Below are 23,947 nucleotides of genomic sequence, written 5' to 3'. Positions count from 1 at the left end.
ACGGGGAGCCCTTCCGAGAACCTAGCTGTACAGCTTCAGTAGGACAACTCTCGAAAAAAAATCAATCTATTTAAACTTAACCTCCCATTGAAAAAATTGTCGCTTATCAAGATTTCAAAGATGAGTTGACACAATTTGAAATCTAAGGGTTTTGTGTAGTTTATCATTTCGAGATCAGTTTCTATGTGAGTATTTTAACGCATGAATTTTATTTGACCTTGACCTTGAGTTTACAACTATGGGACTAAACAATCAGCTACAAATTTCAGGAATTTTCCAAAAGTTCTCCTCATGGGTAAAATCGTAGGTTGTTGATGTGTTGAAACATTGATAAATGAATAGATAAGAAAGAGAGGCTCTCATTATTTACTTTCACCTCTTTCGATTATTAAGTCATTTTTAAATTGCCTCCAATTTCTTTGGATAATAATGGATAATTTTCTTCAAGCAACATAATTTAAGTTTGGAGGGGTGTTTAACCACTGAAATTCCGTGGGCTACGCCACTGTTGACTATCAATCGAAATAAAAAAAAAAAAAAACAACAAATGACGGTTAAAACAAGAGCGTGTAAGTTGTACACAACATTGGTGACTGTTGGTGGTAATTTGATTGCATTATAGTGGACGATGAAACTTTCGTAGAGGCGGATTTCAAGTAACTCCCTTGCCATGAGCATAAATGGCTGCCGGAAAAGGAAAGATTCAAGAAAAGATTAAGCTAAAAAAAGTTGTGAAAGTTTCCGAAAACAATACTTGGCTTGGCAGGCGATTTGCACATGTGATATGGGCTGAAAAGCGAATTTTTCGTGACAACTGGCGCTGTCAGTTAAGACGTTTATGTCACGGAATGTTTGCAAAAACGCTTGTTGCCGTATGACAAAAATACCATTGTTCCGTGCTGTTTTTGCCAAATGTAGCTGCCTGTCACTGCGGATAAACCGCTCGGGAATAGTATGCCTCAAACAACGTGCAAGTCGTATCAAATGACAAAAACTCTCCAAACTAGCTGGAGCTTCGCCCATTTGACAAATACTGGGCAATTGTTCCGCGGAACCTCAAGAAAATTCAAACTATAAAAAGTAAATAGTTAGAATCAATACAAAATTAAAACCATATCAAAAAATCTAATGGAATGTGTGAAAAGTAAAGCTCGACATTTCGTAATGGTGACCTTGGAAGCCAAATCATATGATTTTTTTCCAGTCACTGAGCTCCAGCATGAAATACAGTTTGTCTATTTATAAAAACACTAAATGCCCCTTATCATGTTTAAATTTGATCATTTCGCCGTTTACCTTGCAGACCTTAGGTAAAACGTTAAATTTCAGTGATTGCTCGGTCTTCTTTGTGCGGAATGACAACAACACAACACAAATCAGCTAAAGATGTTCGTCACTCGTCATCTAAATAAAGAAAAACCTCAAATTAAAAAAAGAAGCACAGCTGTAGTGATTAAAATCTCAACGTGACGTGACATTTGAACCTCGCATCATAACTTTAAAACTGTTTGAAGAACTGGTGCGAAGTTTTAGTGCTTGGTAATCTCTACAAATAGACGTTCACAAGCATTCCACACATCGCCCCTGGCGCTGAACTGGGTAACGAGTTCGAAGCTACGCTATAGGGTAAGATATTTAATATATCATCCATGAACGAGCTACTTTTGAGTGTGTTGTTTTTATTCCCCGGCCTAATCTCGGACCTGTCATCATATATCAACGTCTTTCTTTACGCGAAAACGCACTTTGCATATTCTATTCGATTAAAAACAGTGTGGGATAGTGTAGAGCTTTCGCATACTACCACATGTAAACCGCATAACAAATGATTTGAGTGTAAATCTCGAAAAATGTGCTCCCGTCCCGCTGTATAATAGCACATTAATTCTGCTGTCAATGAATGGATACTTTTTTTGTTTTTCTGTTGTCGACATTTTCGAGTCTAGCACCGGAGAACGAGTTTCAGAAATCAAAGACGAACGCGGAATGGTTGGACAATTAGCTGCCTGGAAGCTTGGTGTCATATGCAAGTTATTATACATTTTTTTCGTTGAAAACTTGATGATGTGGTGTGATACAATCATTCTCCAATCCATTCGACGAGTTGGATTTCGATATATTTTGTTGTATTGGAAGACCTGTGCCATATATTTTATTCATAATTGCAGCATCTTTTAAAAATTGTTTAATTATCGTGCTAATTTGCTACTTTCGTTCAAGACACAACAAATGTTCAGTTTATTTTGCTGACGTTTTCATGATCTGATTTTCGCACGCAAAAATAGATGTTTTCGTAGAATAATAACCATTCAAAATAACGGGTAAATAATATACGGTGTATTTGCACACCTTGCAACCACCGAGCTCGTGTACAGGCATAAAATTCGATCCAGTAAATTTATTCATTCAGTGGTGAGAATGCTGAATAATTGTCTAATCAATGATCCGATCAGCTGGAAGCTTGGCACTGACGGGTTGTGTTTCGTAATCGCTTCGTTCACGCTTGTTTTGCACTTACGTATAATCATTCATAATTTGCTATAGTACTATAGACGAATTTTAATCATGTTGCTGTGTATGCGCCTACGCGTTCGGTGAAGCTTCAATTGGGTAGGTCCGTAATTGACCTGTGACTTGCACACATCCAATTACAGGATTCAAACCACGCTGTTGTTGATTTTAAGATTTAAAATTTACAATTACGCAAGAGCTAATTGGTCGGTGTTAGGTCAGACCGGACTAAGTGACAATTTATTGGTTTCGAGAAAAACGAGTTTAAAGTTTGAATCGCAGCACCCTTTAGATTATAATTAGAAATTAATTTTCGCCATAATTCTTTCTTATTGTTACATATTTCAAATCTGGCAAAAGTCGAATGTAGTTAGAGAAATTCCTTATCAAGTGCTACCATTATCTCATTTTTTGATGTTTTGCGACTTAGTCCGGTCTGACTTCACACCGACCAATTCACATCGACCAATTCATTCCCAAATTTCGTTATACATAGTTCGGTTCGATACTTCCACAAACAGCGCAATTGTAATTTGAGCTAACGATGTTTATACGAAAGTCAGGAATGATTATCTTCTGCGCTAGGTGGAAAAATCACCCCGCAAGTGGATGCCCTTGTGTATCTGCTGCGAACTAAATCCACTCACCGGTGGTGCTTATTGTGAAACTCGAATTGGTTCGGATGCAGCTTGTTTGTTTCTGGAGAAGTCTGCCCGACGATATGGGTGGATCATCCGGTATTGTTCGTAATTTCCAGTCGTCACGAATGTTTGGCTAGATGACTCAGGATGGTTATTTTCCATCACCTATGTTTATCTGCAGTTTTGAATACATAATCAAAGGGACCAACCGCCGCTTATTGCACATTAAAAACAAATTTGTTCCTAAAAAGCGTTAATGATGATAATTGATCATTTATAAAACAATTACATATTATAGATCTTTATTTGTATATCACCTTATATAATGTTTATAAGCACCTTAATGGTTCAATAAAATCTGGGATATATTTGCACAGAAAACAACACGTGAAACCCATTAAGGAATTAAATAATAATAAAATTTCCAACTATATGTGAAAACCAGTTCCTCAGGGATTACCTGGTGGTAACTTTTAAATTCTTTTGTTTGCCAAACTCGTGATGTTGATGGCTTATGTACCTGAAAATATTGACTACATATATTGGCGGAATTATTATTTTTTGCAGTAGTTTTCCTAGCGTCAAACGATCCCCGTTGGTATGGTGGCATAAAGGCAATGGGTGTGTCGAAATGAGTTATCAAGCTTCGTAACGGGAGGTAGTAGGAAGATTTTACTTCACCAATATTTTCATAACATACGTCTGAACTTTTTTGGCTGGGCATAGACCCTTATCATAACTTTTTATTGTGAAGATTGATTCTAATTTAATATTTGGGCAACCAAAACTAAAAGTCGCAAGGACAAACCCGCTTCAAATATATTAGAATATAAACACCGGATATTAACTTCAAGCTTAAAAATCGGACTGGAACTTTCCTATGTAAGCGTCGGATAAAAAAACATCAGTATAAAAACCGAAAGAAAATATGTCCGATTCTTACAAAGTAGTTTTTTAGCCGACTTTTAATCTTGAACATCACGATATACGGACGCTCCTGCGAACCATTTTTTTATTTTTAACCAGTTTTTATACTGGAGGCTCATTCTTACCTTGTTTTGCTGGTGAACATTTTTTAAGAGATTCTTATGCTGAAGAATTTTTACGCTTGAAGTTTATTTACGATTTTTATATTCTAATATATTTGAAACGGGGTTTACGAAGCATATTCTATCTTTGTAACTTTTATTTTCGAACGTTCATTTGAAACATAAGTATTTACAACAGTATATATACATACATTGGACCATAAAACAAGATGACTTAAGCCGGTAATACGCTGTACTAAATATTTCACAAAGAAATGAATGTTATTGAAAGTTTTATTGTATGGCCAACAAGCATCCGTTGACGAAATATCTGTCTCCAATTAGACAATGTACTAGTGACACTACTATCAAGAAAGACTACAATTTCTCTAAGGCGCTCAAACAGTTGCTTGAAATTATGACTACAATACAGTTTTAGCAGAAGTGCCACCACCCCACGTATTTGGAAGCGGAAGATAGTCTTATTTGACAAATACATTATTTATATACCCGAATAAAACTAATAAGCACCCTGATGCCACCGACACGACATCATCGATAATCCTCAATACAGTATGGTATCTACTATCCTACTCACGTAGGCGATGTTTCGATCGCTAGCCTACTATGCTGCTCTGCTGAAACTCTAAAAAGGCTCGCGACTGACCTGCTCTGGTCAATTTCAATATTAACGACATGCAAAAACGGCGTATTAGGCAAAACCCATGCCTCCACACCATTTGTAAAAAAATCACTTATCTCGGATATTATGTAAAGCAGTCATGATGAGGCGTATCCGAGTAGGGTAGTAGATCCCTATTTCATCTATACGACTCTATTCATCTTATTTTTTGAGGATTCAACTTCAAGAAAGTAAACCAAACAGCGAAATAACTTTTTTTGGTCAGTTATTTTGACACGGTTTAATGCGTTAGCAAAGCTGTGGATCTGTTGAGTATTTATAATATACATATTATAATTAAAAATTAGCACTAGAATAAATGACTATCAATCGGTTTTGTTGACACAGTGTGCTGCTAACTGTTGAAATTTCTTTTCTTGACGGTGTATCTTTGTATTGTACGTTTTCTATTGCAACTTGAAGGCCAGTCAGCTTGCCACGGGTCATGGGTTTGCTTGCTGGTTGTTGGTTTGGAGGCACTAGGCGCAATCGTTATTTCGCTTTGATAATGGAAATTGATTTCCGGATTCAAAACACAACAGTTATTCGTTGTTTTAAAACAGGTTTTGTCTAAGACTATTTGGTCGGTGTTAAGTCAGACCGAACTGAATGACAATATATCGATTTCGAGAAAAACAAGTTTAAAGTTTGACTCGCAGCATCCTTTACGTTTTATTGGAAATTTATTTTTGCCATAATTGTTTATTGTTACTTATTTAATATCTGGCAAAAGTCGAATGTAGCTGAAGAAATTCTTTATCCAGTGCTATCATTATCTCATTTTTGATGTTTTACGACGAGTGGTTTTTTTAGCAGCTTCAACCCATGGATTTCCATAATTTTCCAGTTGATTACAAAACTGGCACGTTGTAATATTTTTGTTATTTTATTTATTTCACAAAATTATGCCAATCGAACTTTGGCGTCTAAATGGACAGGACAGACAATTTGTTCAAATAGTTATAAATCACAATATGTCTTATAAGTAAAACATTACATTGAATAAATCAACGAAGCACCTGGACGGCTCGTTAAACTTGAAAAATTGGGTAATGTTATGTTTGGAATCCGAATATTTACTTTCGATCGAAACTCAGGAGCATCCATCTCATCGTTAATTAGTTTTGCGATTACCAGTGCTTGCTGTGTTTTTCGGCGACGTTGCAGCCTCTCGATTCCCAGAAATTGACATTTATTCGGATATGGTGACAGGATCATGCCATTGAGTTCTTGTCGACCGGCCTCACGAACCCTAATGCAGTTTCCTGGTTGAAGACAATCCCGTTTGCTTTTGCCGTCTTTTTTTATTATGTTCCACCAGTTCGTGATGTAGTATTTGTGTCATGTGACGTGTACGTACACGAGCCGTAGAAAAGTCTATTTCTTAGTGCTATACGCACAAAGCGTTTCTGCACTCGGTCGATTCCAATGCACCACATTTCAGGATGCGGAAACCAGATCACTGATGCATTTTCGGCGCAAATGGCGGACGAGGGAACAGTACAGTGCCTCCAGACAATGCGGATCTTTGAAGTCCTTAGCAAACTTGGAAATAAACCTCGACTGATGTGTTGCCGTTGAAATAACCACACACCAGTTTGACTCTTGTCAGAATAGTACTGTTAAACCTATAACAGAAAAGCACCGGACATACAATACAGTGAAATATAATCACTCGGCATTTTGCCACACTAACCTACAAATTTTGGGATGTTATCGGCTAAATAAGTCATAAAAATAATCGAAAATGACGTGAAAGTTAAGGTGAAACAAAGTCACCGAAACTGTCTGATAAAGAGACAACACGTCATTTTCGATTATTTTTATGATTGATTCAGCCGATAACATCCTAAAATTAAAGTTCTAAAGTCATCAAATAGCCTAATCTATAATTTTTCACGTCGTCAGCATAAACTAGTTTGTAGCTGACCCCCAGCAGCAATGCGAAATCGTAGAAAAATAGTACGAAAAGCAATGGCCCCAAGTTACTCCCTTGTGGAAGACCAGTCTTATTTGAGAATTATGACGATATGCTGTTATCTAATTTTACTCGTAGAACTCTTCCGAAAAGATATGAATGTAACTAAGATACCAATTGTAAAAAAATGCCAAGACAAGACAGATTATATAAAAGTATCCTTTGATTGATTTTATCAAATGCTGCTTCTCCATGCTAGCAACACACTTGGGCGTGAAAGCCAACACATTTGCTGTAACTGATCTACCTGGCACGAATCCGTGCTGATCAAACGATATACGGTTCTTTGCACAATCTAAAATAGCACCACTCACTTTTTAACGGCGTCTCCTCCTTGATTTCAAATATCAGATAGAAAGGCATAGGTTTGCTAAGCCGCAATTTCACTAAACTTCTTCGTCAGGAATACCTCAAGGAAGCCGCTTGGGACCGTTTATGTTTCCGCAATACTTCAATAATGTACATTTAGTTCTGAAGACTCAACGATTGTCCTTCCCAGATGATCTCAAAAATTTTCGCCCAATTCGCTCAATTGAAGATTTCAGATTTCTCCAACAGCAACTTCTTTGCTGATTTGTGTAACCCGAACCGCATGTGTGTGAACCCGAAGAATCATTTTCACGGAAGAAGGATTCGATTTATTTTAACTACCGTCTACTAGAAACAGACATTGAACGCGATAGTCACGTTAAAGATCTGGGAGTGATTCTGGATTCTCAACTTACGTGTAAACAACACGTCCCTATGCAGTTAGTAAAGCGCCTGGAGCACTGGGATGCATCTTCAGGATAGCCAAAAATTTGACGGATATCTATTGTCTCTAATCGCTCTACTGCTCTTTATCGTGATCAATCCTAAAATATTGCCTTGAAGTGTGGAGCCCAAACTACAATAACGGCGTTGAGAGAATAGAGTCCGTTCAGAGTTGCTTTTTTCGTTTCGTGTTCCGTGGATTGCCATGGAGAGATCCTGTCCGACTACCTAGCTATGAAAACCGGTTTCGACTGCTTCAACTGGGGTTCCTGGATGTTCGAAGGAATACAGCAAGACTTCATCGTTCATCGCTGACACTCTGCTACTACCTTGCAGAACCCTAGTAACAATGGAGGTTTAATGGTAGTTTTATATCCACTCATAAAACTTAGATTGCACTTGTAGCATGCTATAAAACTTCAATTGTTACTTGGGAGGCCAGCTATTTTGGAACAACTTACCATAAACGTCGAACCACGAGCATTACTCAATAACATTACTAATTATCGTATGCATGGAGCCATTCCTATCTACAAAGAATTTTTAACCAGGTTGATTCAACTTTCGACATAAACGTGTCTCGGCAATCAAATCCATCTCCTCCCATCTCCAGGTGGAAACTACAGTTACTATCAATCGCGCTCAACATACACGTATGCTGTCAGCAGATGACAAAATGTGAGATCAACTTCGAATATATTACCAGAACGCGAGAGGACTTCGTACGAAAATCGATGAGCTGTTCGTTGCTGCCACAGATGTTGAATATGATGTGATTGTTTGAACTGAAACATGGTTGAACGACCAAATCAACTCGATTCAGCTGTTAGGACCAAGCTACACCATCTACCGCAATGATCATGACCCATCAAGTAATGGAAAAACACGTGGTGGTGGTGTTCTTACTACGGTATCCAACCGAAACACAATTAACAACAACGGTATTGAGCAACTGTGGGTAAATATTTGCATTCAAGATGCTACTATATGTGTAGCTGTTGTGTATCCTTCCTTCAAGCTTTGTTGATAATGATAAGGTTATTCAAGCGCATGTCGATACAGCGCTTGATATCACACAACTCCGCTGTTCATTTACTGTTTGACGATTATAACCAGTCTGGGCTTATCTGGAAGATTTATTCTGGCTGCGCTTCTCCTGGTCCCTCTACAAATGTGTACCCGATCAGAAGAGCATAACAAAATAATAACACTATTATAACTATGGTTAATATTTATAACAACTGGAGTTATATTTAGATAACTGAATTGAAAGTGGATTGCGGACAGTATTCTATACTATCAATATTATAACATTATCTATTATGAAACCATCAATTTTTGAATTGATCGATTGTTACTAGGTCACTGTCATTTGATGATTATATCTAATACAGTTCTCTTACAGAGGACGTATATACGAATATTTTGGAAAAAAATATCTCATTTAGTTTAAACTTTGATAAAATCATATCAAATTTTGTTACAATTTTGTTATCATTAGCCAGGTTTTTGTTTTATTTTTTGTTATTTTAACAACTAACTAGCCGGATTTATAATAGGCTCTGTTTCAAAATATTTTTGAAATAAATAACTCCACGTGTTTTTTTTTTGTTTAATTTGTTTACGCAAACCTGCCTTGCGTTAGCTTAAAGGTGCCAATCTTGGTTTGTTTTACATTTCAAATTACTTAAAACTAGGGGATTACGTATTGATTTTTTTAAATTATACTAAGGAGAATTTATAGCTATACACAACCCGATCAGAATGCAATAACAAGATTATAACAGAATGCAATTTTCGTAATAAGCTGTGTTATAAATCTGGTCTCGTTAGTAGTTAAAATAACAGAAAATTATAACAAGTAACAGCTCGAGATATAGTCTTGAAATATTTCTGTTATGTGTTTTTGATCGGGAAGGGGGTAATATAATTTTCGTAAGTCATTTAGTTTTTATGGCAATATGGTTTGACATTTTTAGCAGGAAGATTATTGAAGCAAATAAGTTTTAACTAAGGGGGACAATTTTTTTAACTATCTCAAAACTAGGAATAACTAGAGAGCTTGATTTAATTTTGTAAAGATTCGGGGAGATTAATTAGTTATTTTTTGTGGTAGTAAAGTTGGGCATTTTCAATGAGATTATATTTGTATTTGTATAAAAAAGTCCAACTGACAATTTGTCTTAATGAACTATACTAAACTAAGGTAAACTAAACATAATTAAAATAGTGACAATACACGACGACGAAACTGCGAAGAGTTCATGACGAAGTAAAAAATTTCAGCAAACTCGTTGAAGCGACGACTCATTGCTAAAATTGGACTATTGGTAGCGTAGTTAGTGCTGCGCATTTCAGAATGCAGCAGGGCTCGAGGGCGAAGATAACGGGTAGGCGCGTAGAGGTTGATTTGCGCTAGTAGCTCCGGATCATCATATTCAGCCAGCAGAAATCATTGACACGAAGGTAGCTTGCGCTGCATGTCTCCGGCGTGTTAAAGTATTAAGTCCTAAAAGACGACAACGGCCCTCGTACGGTGGCAGGTTTAATGGATCGTTCCACGGCAATTCACGTAACGCATATCGTATGAATTTACGCTGGACTGCTTCGATCCTAAGGCTCCACGTAGCTTGATACGGGCACCAAACGACGTTTGCAAATTCCAACTGCGGGCGCACCAATGAGCAATAAAGCCAGTTTCAGGCACTGGGAGATCAACGGCTTAGGATGTAGACTCGGATGGCCTTCATCAAGAAGAATTATGTACAGGGAGGCCTCAGATGCAGATCGGAAAGAGTTAGAGTTGCGCGTGTGATGTTCGTACTGTAGGTCCCGTGTTTGTTGGCTCATTCGACAGAGATTTTTTGTGTCGCCTTGGAGTCCCATCAAGCCTTCGTGGGTATATGGTACAGGTGGAAGAGAGCGTTTCTGAGAATGATAGGAAATAAAAAGGGGCAGTTAAATTTTTATATTGATGGTTTTTATGAAGGTGTATATAAGGGACATATAGAGGACATCGCGACTTGCCAGCACATCTCGAACCGGGACGTTGGATGGTCTTCCTCGGGCCCGGAGGGTGTCCATAAGCCGAGATCTGGCGGAACTGTACTCGGTGCACGCTCAAACAATGTGCTCAATATCGTGATAGCTGTCGCCACAAGCGCAGATACCACTCTCCACGAGCCCAATACGCCGGAGATGTGCATCCAGCGTGTAATGGTTTGCCATGAGTCGGGACATCACACGAATGAAGTCACGACCCACATCCATCACCTTGAACCAAGGTTTCGTCGATACCTTAGGGACTATCGAATGTAGCCACCTTCCTAGCTCCCCATTGCTCCACGAGGTTTGCCAACTTTCGAGAGTTCTCTGATGAGTAATACTGAAAAATTCGTGGAAGCAAATTGGTCCTTCAAAAACGTCACCTTCTAGGGCACCCGCCTTAGCTAAGGAGTCCGCCTTCTCATTGCCCGGAATGGAGCAATGAGAAGGGACCCATACCAAGGTAATCTGGAAAGATTTGTCAGATAAAGCACTCTATAGCTCCCGTATTTTCCCCAAAAAATACGAGGAGTGCTTTCCATGTTTCATCGAGAGAATAGCGTCAATAGAACTCAGATTATCCGAAACGATGAAGTAATGGTCTGCGGGTAATGTGTCAATGACTCCAAGGGTATACTGAATAGCAGTTAGTTCTGCGGCGTAAACTGAAGCGGGGTCACTGAGTTTATAGGAGGCGGTGAACTTTTGATTGAAAATACCGAAGCCAGTGGACCCTTCGAGGTTTGATCCGTCAGTATAAAACATCTTAGAACAGTCGACTTCTCGGAATTTATTATAAAAAATGTTTGGAACCATTTGTGGGCGTATGTGGTCCGGAATTCCACTAATCTCGTCTTTCATGGATGTGTCGAAGAAAACAGTAGATTCAGTAGTATTTATGAAATGCACACGATTGGGATTGTAAAAAGAAGGGTTAATATTCTGCGCCATGTAGTCAAAGTACAGGGATATGAAACGGGTCTGAGAATTGAGCTCAACAAGCCTTTCGAAATTTTCAATCACCACCTGGTTCAAGATATCGCATCGAATGAGCAATCGATATGAGAGTTCCCAAAATCGATTTTTCAACGGGAGAACGCCCGACAGCACTTCGAGACTCATCGTATGGGTTGACTGCATGCATCCTAAGGCGATACGCAAACAACGATACTGAATTCTATATTCGCGGCGGAGCGAAAGCAGAAGCATCCGTATTCCATTACCGACAGTATCGTTGTTTGATACAACCTAATTAGGTCTCCTGGGTGGGCACCCCACCATGTTCCGGTTATTGTACGAAGAAAGTTGATCCTTTGCTGGCATTTCTGTTTCAGAGACCGTATATGGCATCCCCCAGTACCTTTCGAGTCGAACCAGACCCCTAGATATTTTACTGTGAAGACCTGAGCGATAGTTTGACCCATTAATAGAAGCTGTAGTTGTGCTGGTTCACGCTTCCTAGAAAATACAACTAGCTCAGTTTTCTCCGTATAGGATTCGATACCTAGCTTAATAGCCCAAGCAGACAAATTGTCCAAGGTATTCTGTAATGGTCCTTGTAGATCGACAGCTTTGGATCCCGTAACAAACACCACGCCATCGTCTGCAAGTTGCCTTAACGTGCAGGAATTGTCAAGACATTCATCAATGTCGTTGACATAGAAATTGTATAACAGGGGGCTTAGACATGAGCCCTAAGGAAGGCCCGTGTAACTAAATCGTGATGTCGATAAGTCGCCATGCGAAAAATGCATGTGCTTTTCCGACAACAAGTTTGGTAAAAAGTTGTTTAAAGTTGCTGAAAGACCATGCTGGTGCAGCTTATCTGTAACGCTATCTTGATGATGTTTTTCTTGTTGCTAATTATTATAACGTGTTTTAACTCTGTAGTGTGAACGTAGTATTAAATCGAGTTACGTTATGTCGAGGTTGCTTTATAGCGTGGTATTACTGTATCTATTCGATTATCATTCCTACGGGTTTTATAGATTCTACGAAGTTATTTCAATCGTCAAAATGCAAAATTTTTATTAACGCATAATTTTCCTTATGTCGGCCATTTTCGATGACATTTGACTATTTTTGAAAAATGATAGTTTTTACAAATCATCTAAAACTCTACTGGAGACAACGAGAGACAAGTGAAATCTATTGAATTTAATAGTGTTGATGTAGCATTTCTAATTGCAATGAGAGCTGGCCGCCCTTTCAAAAGTTACTGCTTTTTAAACTTTTGCGAATTGATCAATGATCTCTCCTGGAAAGATCTTGATAAGACGAACAACTTTCTTGAACATATTGAAGCTTTATCTGCAATATTTAAGAAGTTATGTTAAATAAAATCTTTTAAGGTGTCACAAACAACAGTCAATAACTTCGAGTGTACTATGAAAGGAAATTTTTGGTCTTCAGTAAAGATGTTCACAAAAACAAGTTTTTTGACATTTCTGAATACATTATCTTGTATTGCACACTTTGAATAAAATTGTAACAAATACTTCAAGGGGGATTCATTATTATAACTATATCATCAAACTAAATGTTTTGGATTATCATAAGACATCATTGCTGTACACTTTACCGTTTTCGCGTGAATAATTTTTCACACGCTTTGGCAAAAAAAAACACTATGCAATAAGATGAACAAGGGATCAGCTACCCTATGTAGCCGCCAGAGTTGTTTGTTTGTTTGTTTGCTCAATTGGGTCGCACATATTTGTGAAGACTTAAAACGGGTCTGGCGGAGCAGAGGTTGAACAGTCGCCTTTTTCTTATGGCGTATTTTTTTTTTGAAAACTTTGGATCGCAGCCATGGTAAGTTTGAAAAGAAATGGGTTGGGTTCACGCAAGATGTCGATGGGGTGAGCGAACTCGGTATATTCTTCAGTTTCGAACACAACCCGATTTTCAGCTCCTTTGGGAATTCCTTTAATACTGAAACGATGATTTGACATCATGAAGATTCGAAAGATTGATTCCAGCACTGAAGAAAACGATATAATCTTACTTCATGGAAATAAAGAGTGTTGAAGATATTCAAATTGATACTAAAACATGTACACCAACTGAATCATCTTACCTATTTGTGTTCGGCGCAATTCAAAATTTGTTTGTCGATTTTTTGTCGTGACTAACAGCACAGATCTCCAACTAATGTTGAACACACTTATTTGCATTGGCTCCAACCTGATCAAACCAACAATAGGGTAAGGTTTCTGTTTTTACCATTTTAAAGAGGGTGCCTCATTAATTCAATCTATACAATTAATGGAATACATACAAATTGACATCAACAGATTTGCTTCGTTGTTACGAACCAAGATAATAACACAAATGCCCTGAAAACGAAGAAATCGTATTTAAGCGCAACGAAAACTCGAATCGAGAGCCACTATTGTTGCACTATCGTTTGACACAATGCGATGAAAAAAGATGTCAGACGCTGCTCTAACCAACGGCTTCAAATGGGTAAGGTGATAATAGAAACATGGCGAAAATAGGCTCATCACCCCGTGTTCCCTACTGCCACCCTCGCCGACAATTAAATTTTTCGAAAACCGGATTTCGATGATCTCGCAAGGAATCTCCCAAAAATAGGCTGAAGAACTCGTTTCGCTCTCTGGGGCAAGTTCTTTGTGCTCGATTAACGACGTTTGGCGCCAATTCGTATGGCACTGTGCACGGGTTGTTTGAGTTGTATCGCCACCTAAATTAATAAACCTACCGACCGAAGTGAATCTACCAAAGCCAAAGCTTGACAGTGATATTCTTATCGCCTGGTGGCTCGGACGTAGCGCGTATTGTATTGAAAGAAATCGACACCCAATACGAGGACGGTTCGATAAGATATGCTGTTTATCAAGCGACTTTCGCAGAAAGATGAATCGAATCTTTATGGTTAGTGGCTAACGGTTAGTGTCATTGGTCGGCTGTAAATGGTAAATAACTGTGCTTCCCCACAGGTAAAGATATGTTAAGTATAGATTTCAATTTCAGCAAGGATGTCCGTGGGGTAAAAATAATGTTCTGTGCTATATTTCGTGGAACGATTTTTTATCGGGTGCACGTGTTGTTTGAACTGCACTTCATTAAGTAGTTGCAGCAGTGCTCGTGATTTTGTACCTAACTTGTACAGTGATTATAGATAGTGAGCCGAAGTTGATTATTATTTCGTGTGAGTTTTCAAACTTCGTGATTTTATTATATGTACATATCATATGTATACCGGTTGATGAAACTTTCGTATGCCAATGGCATATTTAGGACTACGTGTTTAAGAACAGTACCAATACGAGTTCAATTGGTACATCTCACTATAGCCTGAATATGAATTACGCGTTTATCGATTCACTATAGATGTTGGTGTAAAGAAAACGTCAAAGATATTTGCAGTTGTGCACTCATCCTATAGAAGTTATAATGTCATTATTTTTGTTTTATGAGTTTTTTTATTCGATTTTTTGCATATACCGTAGAGGTGATGTGTGTAATAATTTAAATATTTCTAATCGTTAACTTATAACTAGATCCCAAGTCGCAGATAGAATCTATGCTCTCGAAGATACAGGTTTGAAGAGTAAATTCGCAATGCCTGAGAATTGGCAAGCGCCCCCAAATTATCACCTTACCTTTATTGACGTTGATCTGCATGCCATTCAGCAAGCACTACTCTTCTATATTGCGGGCTATGTCAACTTGGAGCGTACCAGATTGGAGCTCAGAGGCAATTTAAGATTTTCAGATTTTGGGATCATCAGCCAATGCGTAACAAATATGATAAATTTTCTTTCTAAGAACGAAATTTGTTTAAATTCATTTTATGGTGGCGTAGTCAAGTGTCATGGTTCTGAACAGTCCAAGTCGAAACACAAACCTCTTGAATAGTTAGGTTTTGTGTTCTTCCAGCATAAAGCGGTTTTAAACCAATGTTTCTCTTCAGGAAGAAATTTGGCATATTACTACCAATGCTTACTTATTTGAAAACAAGGTTTATTTTCAGTATATAGTATATCAGTATATCTCATCATCAGTTGTTAGAGGTTGGCTGATGTGTTTACAAGTAGTGTTTTCAATTTTGAAATAATGTCAGCCTGGTGCCTTAATCAAGTGTCACGGTTCTGAAGACACGAAGTTGAAGTGCAAACCTCTGTTTCTGAATTTTGCTGGTAAGGAATCTATTTTTATTTTGTTCCTATGGATTTTCCAGTTCAACAAGGTACAGTTTATTGAAATTGAATGAAGAATAATAGAGATATATGCACGAGAAAATGATGGAATTTAATATGAATGACAAAAGCCCCTATAACCCCAACTTCTCGTATTCGGACAAAGGTAAAAGTAGTTCCGTTCGATTTCTGAGATTTTTTCACATTAGAAAAACTGCAAAATATGTATGATTTCCATCACAGAACAGAAATTTTTTTAAAAATAGGGGATTTTGGGGACACAGCCCTCTAATTTTTACTTTTCTTGCAGAAGGATTTGCTCAAACTTGGAAAACTGTTTCCGAGACCCGGAGAGGCGTGTCTCGTATACCAACCGACTAAAGCCTCGAGTATTTAGGACAGTGTGTGTGTTTTTAGAGACCAGAAAAATCTTTCAAAAAACCCAGGGAACGGGTTTGGGCTGCCACTAGAGGTGTGCGCCGATGCATTTTTAAACGGCGGCGGCGTAAGCGACATATTTGGCCGGCGGCGTGACGAATTTTGACGCCTATGTAACTAAAAAAAGTCTTGGCAGTACAATTCTTTTCCCAAATTTTCGGTTTCTTTTGTAACAGACTTCGCAGCACATACAAACAGACGTTACAGCTTGAAGAAAATTCTAAAAAAATCATCGCCCACAATGTACTAGCAACATCTGTTGAACACATTGCACAAAATGTAATTCTCGCTATCACATCAAATATTTGTTTTAACTGAAGCTCTAATAGTGCCCACCCTGCTTGCGAAATGTAAGATAATAAATGAAAGGTACTATTTTTACAGTTGTAAAATTTGAAGAACGAAATAGAAAAATTGTCGATGTCGCATACTACGACTTCGCATGAAAAAATGATTACAATGGACAAATTTGAAGAATGCAGAGTAACGACTGTATTTAAATGACCCATAATAATTATTTATTTTTCTATATTTGGGAAATTAAGCAACGGTAAAACAGTTTGTTTGAGGAAATTAATTCTTGTTGTCGTTTAATTGATTTTTGTTTCTATTTAGTCTTTTTTACCGTCGCTCTTTTAGAATCTTGCAGATATCAGGTACTCTAACACGAGGCGTTATTAATGGCATTACTGCGCAGAAATGTCTCTTTTAATGATCGTGTAAGGACACCTTTCAAGGTAGACACATCCCAGTTAAGCTCAGTCGGAAATGAACCGGAATTCTGGCTGGTTCCAGTTCGTATTCCTGCTCCAGTGACACAACCGATTCTAGTTAGAATTGGTTGTGCCACTGGATCCCGTGTACAAACTGGAACTAGAGCCAGATTTCCAGTTCAATTCCGGCTGAACTTTACTGGGATTACTTTATTTTGCAGGCTGGCGTTTACTTTTACTTCTTGTAAGTACAAAATCGCCGCGATGATAAAACATATACGATTCCATGGCACTACATTTTCTTTTAACGTAAGATTTGCTTCTATCTTGAATGCAAAGTATGCTCGACGTGCTGGAATCATACAGATCTACACCATGACGAAACCTAAATATATAGTTACTATCATTCATAATAATTCCACGACTTGATGTTTTAGCTCCTGTTGGGTTGAAACTGATCACTAAACAAGTCTGATTGAAAATGGTCTGAGCGTATCTCTAGTTTTCGTTGCACCTGCACACCGCCAATTTCTCCAACAGTTCCAGGGATCAATAAATTTTAATCCATTTAAGAAATGGTTGTGAACAACTACCGCCTTGGGCACTTCGACAAGAATGAGTTTAACATTTCCAGCCCATTGTGTTTGTTTTGGTTTGCATGAGATTAAAAAGACGGTAACGTTTTCGGGTGGGTGCAGAAACTAAGTAACGCGTTTAACTCTGTGTCAAAATCTTTTCACTGACGCCACGTTCGCTGATATGGCGCATTTTTGTAATTTAAATCGACCGTTTTTCCTACGAGTGATGAAAATTCATCTCGTGTTACGTCCTATTTGTCTGTGGTACCGGGATGATGCAACTGACACTGAAAATCTTTCCTGAGAGGAGCTAGATCACACGATGAATAATTTATGAAACCAGAAATCTTACCCTCTGCATCGCCACATCAGTGCACCAACGTCGCGAAAAGTCAAGATCACTCTGCCCAACTATTCTTCACGAAAAAAAATTCAAAATAAATCACGATTCAATCAATGATAAATAAACCTTGTATTGAAAACTATTTTTCTGTTTTTACAAAACTAGTTCACGCAAAAAAAAGATTCCATTATACTCAAATGTATAGTAGGTGGTTGTATCTGAATATGTTTAATATTTTTATGATTCTAGTTCATAACTTGATGATACATTGATTTACACTAACTTTATTGACTAAACAATCAAGAATTGAACGATGTTCACTAGGGGCAGATCACTTGTGATGCATTTTTAAAAATCAGCTAAATTAAATGCATTTCTTTCCATCAAAATAGAAATTCATAATGTATTTTGCGTTGCGTGCAATATATTTTGCGTTGCGTGTAAGACGTCTAAACCCTACAAAAAATTAGCCCTACATTCAACAAAGCGCGAACAAAGTGAATCAGCGTAGGACGTTTGTTAAACATACTTTTCTGCGAGGGAGTGCAAAGTTGATGCAAAAATGGAAATTAAATGCATTTTTCTAATTTGATGCAAATTTGTTATACATTTCTAGAGTGATCTTCCCCTAGGATGTGCAACGATTTTCGTAAAGTCTCGTCGCGTTATCGTGATATTTTAGTCTTGAGCTTCGGATTTTTTAGACAGAGTCACGTGTCTTATAGTTTTCTTAATTATTTCACGGACATGAATTGTGGCTAGGTAATGAATTTTGGTGCTCAGCGCAGTTTCATTTAATTTCGAAAATTACACTGAATCTTAACAAAATAATTACAGGGTTACAGGTCCTAGTAGTTTCCTTGTATCAAATGCTCGCGCCTATGAGACTGATTGCTAGCAGTTGTACACAATAGCTCACATAGAAATTTCAAAACCAAAGAGCAGAGCGAATAATCCATGAATAAAGCGTTCCTTGTAATTATTTGCGTAAGTATATTAAGATTATGTGAAAGATTTTTTACTTTATGAACTATATCATGAACAGTTTCACGAGCTCGACTGGTGAATCGTTTCTAACATATTAGGAATCAACTATATCTTGAAAGTGGAAGTGTTTTGTTTTTTTAAATTTGTGGACCATTCCACGAATGGTGAGTTGTAACTTATATGCTCGCAATCATAACCAGTTGACGAAGCAAGAATGGATCCATGAATTATATTCCGAGTGTCGTGTAATGATTTTCGAGAAAATATTAAGACTTTTCAAGTTAATTTTGTGATCTAATTCACAACCACTAATACCAAATAAAGATCAATATGTGATAAATCATGAATCAGTTAACGTCGTATATTCGGACCATAGATAATGTTCATAGATTTGTGGTTAAAATTATGAGTCAATGCTTTTCGAGTTCGCGAATTGTCGGCGTGAGTCTACCAGTCTACCTTTCGGCGTCGGCGTTTGTTGAAATTTACCGGCGGCGGCGGCGTGGCGCGGCGGCACGCAGGTCTTGCTGCCACCCGACCCGCTAGAAGCCACTACTCTTTCCTAGAACCTTACGGCATTATTCCAGGGAGGGTTTTTTTATGTGGATAGCGCCCACTCTACACAACTACTTAGTAGTTAGTTCCTTCAGTAGGGTTACAGCAGCACTAGTTCTCGACCATACACAAAAACTGCCAATTTCTGCATGGCTATCGAGACTTGCTCTTCCCCTATGAAGACAATCTGGGCGGCAAACATCAGGTTGTCTAATTTACCGTGCCCTTCGGCTCCCTTGTGCTATTCAGCACCGCAACTACCGTACCATTCAGCACCACTTATTCGTTGAGCTACTGACTTGGTCGCGAACTACTCGATCTAGTCCCAGACGATAGAGATAGCCTTCTCAGACGGAGAATTCCTGACGAGAGAAGTTATCCCTGACATCTGGTTCACTAGGGCCCCGACGACCCGAACTCGGTGCAACGTCAACTAGTCGCTTGCGGTGGGCTTAGTCTACACCGACGGAGAGTTCCTCGGCAGCGGAATTTCTCTCGAATCTTGATTTGTGGTTTTACGGCAACTTTCTAGCCAATGGCGCTACTTTGTTGGTTCCTTCGCTACTTCCTCTGCAGATCGGAGAATATACGCATAACAACTCTGTTGACAGCCTACCCGGTGTGCTCGTTGTGGCACATCTCTTCGACAATAATGTCAACTGTCATACCAGACATACATTCATACACGCATTCCGGCCAAAAAGTGTATCGAAGCATGTCCAAACCAAAGCAGGTGCTTCTGGAAGCATTTGTGCCCCGACAAAAATGAGTCAAATGGAAATACTATCTATCCATGCCTCCTATGCACCCAAGTCGACACATTTGGGATGAGTCGAAAGTCGACCTTTCTTTCTTCGCGTCGTCCCACTCCTGCTGCCACTTAGTCAACGAGTCCGCTCGGACCAGTCTTCTTGCATTATGTGCATTTTTCCGCTGGTAGCATTCCACGTCTTCAGCTAGAAAGATGCAGATGGAGATCATCCCGGTGACATCGCATACTGCCTCCGACGATATTGTTTTGTACGCACTCGTGACTTGTACGGCCTTCAGCCTTATTGTCCTATTCAGCTTTTCACTGTTCCGTTTGGTTTTCAACACAACACCTCAGGCAGGAACCTCATTTTTTATGAACGTGTCCACTGGAAAACAGACAGAGAAAGAATAACCGGAACGGTGAGAATAAAGAAAACGGTGAAAATACACCATTTTATTGGAAACACTGAGAAAAGATATGTCCTCAAGCAGGAATCGAACCTGCGATCTCCCAGTCTCTAGTTGGGTGCGTTAACCACTCCGTCATCGAGAAACTGTGATGATGTCATCACATATTCCCAATAGTATAGTGATCACAACCACAGCCTCCAATACCTCCTAATTGACCTATCGACCCCCAATGTCTCCTATAAGCAGGTTGTCACCTCTCCCTCTCATCGATTGGGGCAAATCTCTATCGTTATCTATTTTTAGGTCCAGTGTACTGCGCTCAAGGCTTGAGATATTTATTATCACTGTTTACCCCGTTAGCTAACTCTGTCGCCGCCTGACTTTGGCAGTGAGAAGAGTTATGGTGGGGAGGTAGCTTCTTCAGGATCTGGTATAGATAGTAGGGAACCCTCATTCTGTGCAGCCCTGCAGAAATGGCTTTCCAGCTGGCAATGTATTTTTCACATCTATCGTGACTACAGTCTAGTATTGATCTCCTTTTCGCTTCAGTTCAGATGCCTTCTCAGCACTCTCGAGCACTTTCCGAATTACATCCACTGCCAATGCTCCTTTGCCGGGATTCGAACTGCATCTTGGATAGTCCGCGCTCATCCTCCGTGCATTTCATCAGCCTGTTAAGGATGATTTCTTCCAGGTGTTTTCCGAGTGTATGCAGCAGACATATGGACCTACACGAGGCCGGATCGCCCGGCGGCTTCCCTGGCTTCGGCAGCAACACAAACTTTTGTACCTTTCACATTTCGGTGAAGTTGGCTTCATTTGGACACTTTTGCAGCACCATCCTGAACATGTCCGGATATACCAGGATCGCAGCTTTCAACCCCACATTTGGTATTCCACTCTTCTGTTCTTCAGACAATGCACACATGCAGACTACAGTAACTGGCTTTTGTCGCATTCTTCATGTTGGTTTGGCAAGAAGCAAATCCCAAAGATCCCAAGCCCTAGCATAGGTAATGACATAAATCTTATTTTCTACATATAGTCTCTGTTTTGTATCGGATAGGGTAATTTGCCAATTGTTGAGCATGTTGTCAGAGTATTTTCAACTTTTGACGCAGGGATCCTCATTCCCATCATTCATAATCATACCCCATTGTACGTCATCTACGTCATAATTCAAGAGAATCGATTTGTAGATGTAAAGGAGCGCTTTTTCGAAATTGTTTGAAATTTCCGCGAAATATCTACGATTGATTTTATCTTAGTAGTACTGACCATCCTCAGGGCTCAACTCAACGGGCGCCGTTTTCCGTTGGAGACCTTGTAATGAGAACGTGTGGTGAATAGTTACTTGTAGCAAGACATCGAGAATAGTCAACAGCATTATAGATAAAAATTATACACGAACTTTACCCATATAGTGCTACGATTCCACATACTGTGTGGATGATACCCTGAACAGGTCGTTAGGCTCTTGAATCATAAGATAAACATTAGGGTTAGCATCGTAGGGAAACAATCCACATTTGCGAAATCCGGCTCGCATGATGGGTTGTGAGACACCACGACTAATGGCTTCTTTTAACACACTTCCAAAATCCTCAATTGTAAACATTCTACCGTTATTACGCATTTTCCATTCGTCAACACATTTGCTCCAACTATTTTTCAATGGTTTAAAAATTGCTACGTCCACTGGTTGCATTATGTGTGGTATTAGTGTACAGAGCAATAAGAATAATACCAAGGTCGGCACAAATTTCCGATGCGTCGTATCCGGTATGCGAAGAATGTCCATCGACAAAGTAAATTACTGGAAATGTAACATAACGATGAACTAGAGATGGATGCAATATGTTTTGTATTTAAAAAAAATTTCACTACCCATCCATCCTCTATCCGATTTCCCGACAGCCCACTCTGGATCAAAGCTCACCAAAAGTTGTTTGGACAATCGCTTATAGGGCAGGATGGCATCCGGAGGAAACATGTATCCAACTGCATCAAATGTGAATAGCACAGTAACATTTTTCTTAGAGTCCGCCTGCTGAACTAAATATGCATTGCAATTTCCTTTGGAAGCAACAACAGATTTTGTGACCGGGTCTAGAAGAAACATTGTTTCGTGGCCGTTCAATAAACGCCATGGGTCCAGAAAAACATCGTTTAAGTTGTCGGCTTTCAAGTACTTCTTAATCTTCTCAAACCAACCACGTATGTCTGCTACCGTGGTACCGGCCATGGTGACATTTTCAGGTTTTCGAATCGAAAGTTGCTTGTGTTGGCCAAGCCAGTGGCGGCGCGAGGTGTTTTGCCGCTCGGGGCCAAAAATAAAATTTGCCGCCCCTTTAATAATGAATTTTTAAGAGTTCGATTATTTCCCACCTATTCATATAAACAAATATGATAAAAGTATTAGAAAATGTCTACATAAAAATGAACAGCTTCACATTTTATTGTCAATATTTTGTTATTAATATTCATTGAAAAGGTGATGGCTTCTTTTTGTTTATATATCATTAAATTTTAAAATCTTATATTTCTTAATTTCGCTTTATGCAAAGTTTTCCCCTTTTTGTCTGCATGATTATTGAAAAATTGAGCTTGGAAACTGCACTGTATAAATATTTCCGGCTAATCGTTTCACATTACAAATGCATTTTGGTGATAATCTATTAAACTTACCTGAAATTATTTTCTTAGAACAGTGGATTTCAACCTTTTTCGTTCAACGTACCCCTTTCCGAATATTGATCCCAATGATGTACCTCTTTCTGAAATTTTTGTACCATCATTAGCCTGTCAGAAAAAAATGATTTTCAAATGAATGAAAACCATAATTTTACAATCAGAAACCTGTTCCTGAGCACTCTCAGTAAGTATTTGAATGACGCACTGAAACGATATATAAAGACAAATATCCGACGGGAACGTAAGGATAACAAGTTAAAATTTGTCCCGCATAATTCACCCCTACAATTCTCTAATTTACCCTTGGGGGTGAATTCACCCCCGGTTGAAAACCACCGATTTAGACTGTCTTCGACTACCTTTTCCATTTTTGATTTATAGCAAAAAAACGTGTTTAATCCACCTAACAGTGTGATGAGACATTTCTTATAACTCTTATCACTCTTCGGATATTATATCGTTTGAGAGCATTTAGAACTTGATGCTTCGCGATGTTTTTGATAACACATACTACATGGGATAATGGCAGGACTCAGAGAATCGCTCAAATCAGCATAGGACAACATCAGTGCTAAAAATCTCAAACCAAATCAATGGGAAAGCGAAAAAATGGCCCTTAAAATAGACATACCAACGAATTATTGTTAATGCTCTGTTAATAAAATATCTATA

At 38.7% G+C, this 23,947-nt stretch overlaps 1 protein-coding gene across 5 annotated transcripts in view; it reads left to right on the top strand.

Moving 5' to 3' along the window:
- Window positions 1-23,947, top strand: part of LOC131694128 (G-protein coupled receptor Mth2-like) — a 175,535-nt gene that overhangs the window by 37,258 nt on the left and 114,330 nt on the right. Inside the window, exon 1 of one of the 5 annotated variants that reach the window (XM_058982568.1) lies at window positions 14,434-14,549. The exons of 3 other annotated variants lie outside the window; for them this stretch is intronic. The gene's annotated coding sequence lies outside the window, so the exon portion shown is untranslated. Of the gene's footprint in view, window positions 1-14,433; window positions 14,601-23,947 lie in introns of those variants that run through there. One more of the 5 variants, XM_058982567.1, reaches the window with a different exon arrangement.

This window comes from Topomyia yanbarensis, chromosome 3 (assembly GCF_030247195.1).
Source record: "Topomyia yanbarensis strain Yona2022 chromosome 3, ASM3024719v1, whole genome shotgun sequence".
Lineage (NCBI taxonomy): Eukaryota > Metazoa > Arthropoda > Insecta > Diptera > Culicidae > Topomyia > Topomyia yanbarensis.
Note: the sequence above shows the minus strand (reverse complement) of the source record. Positions and strands in the feature narration are given on the sequence as shown.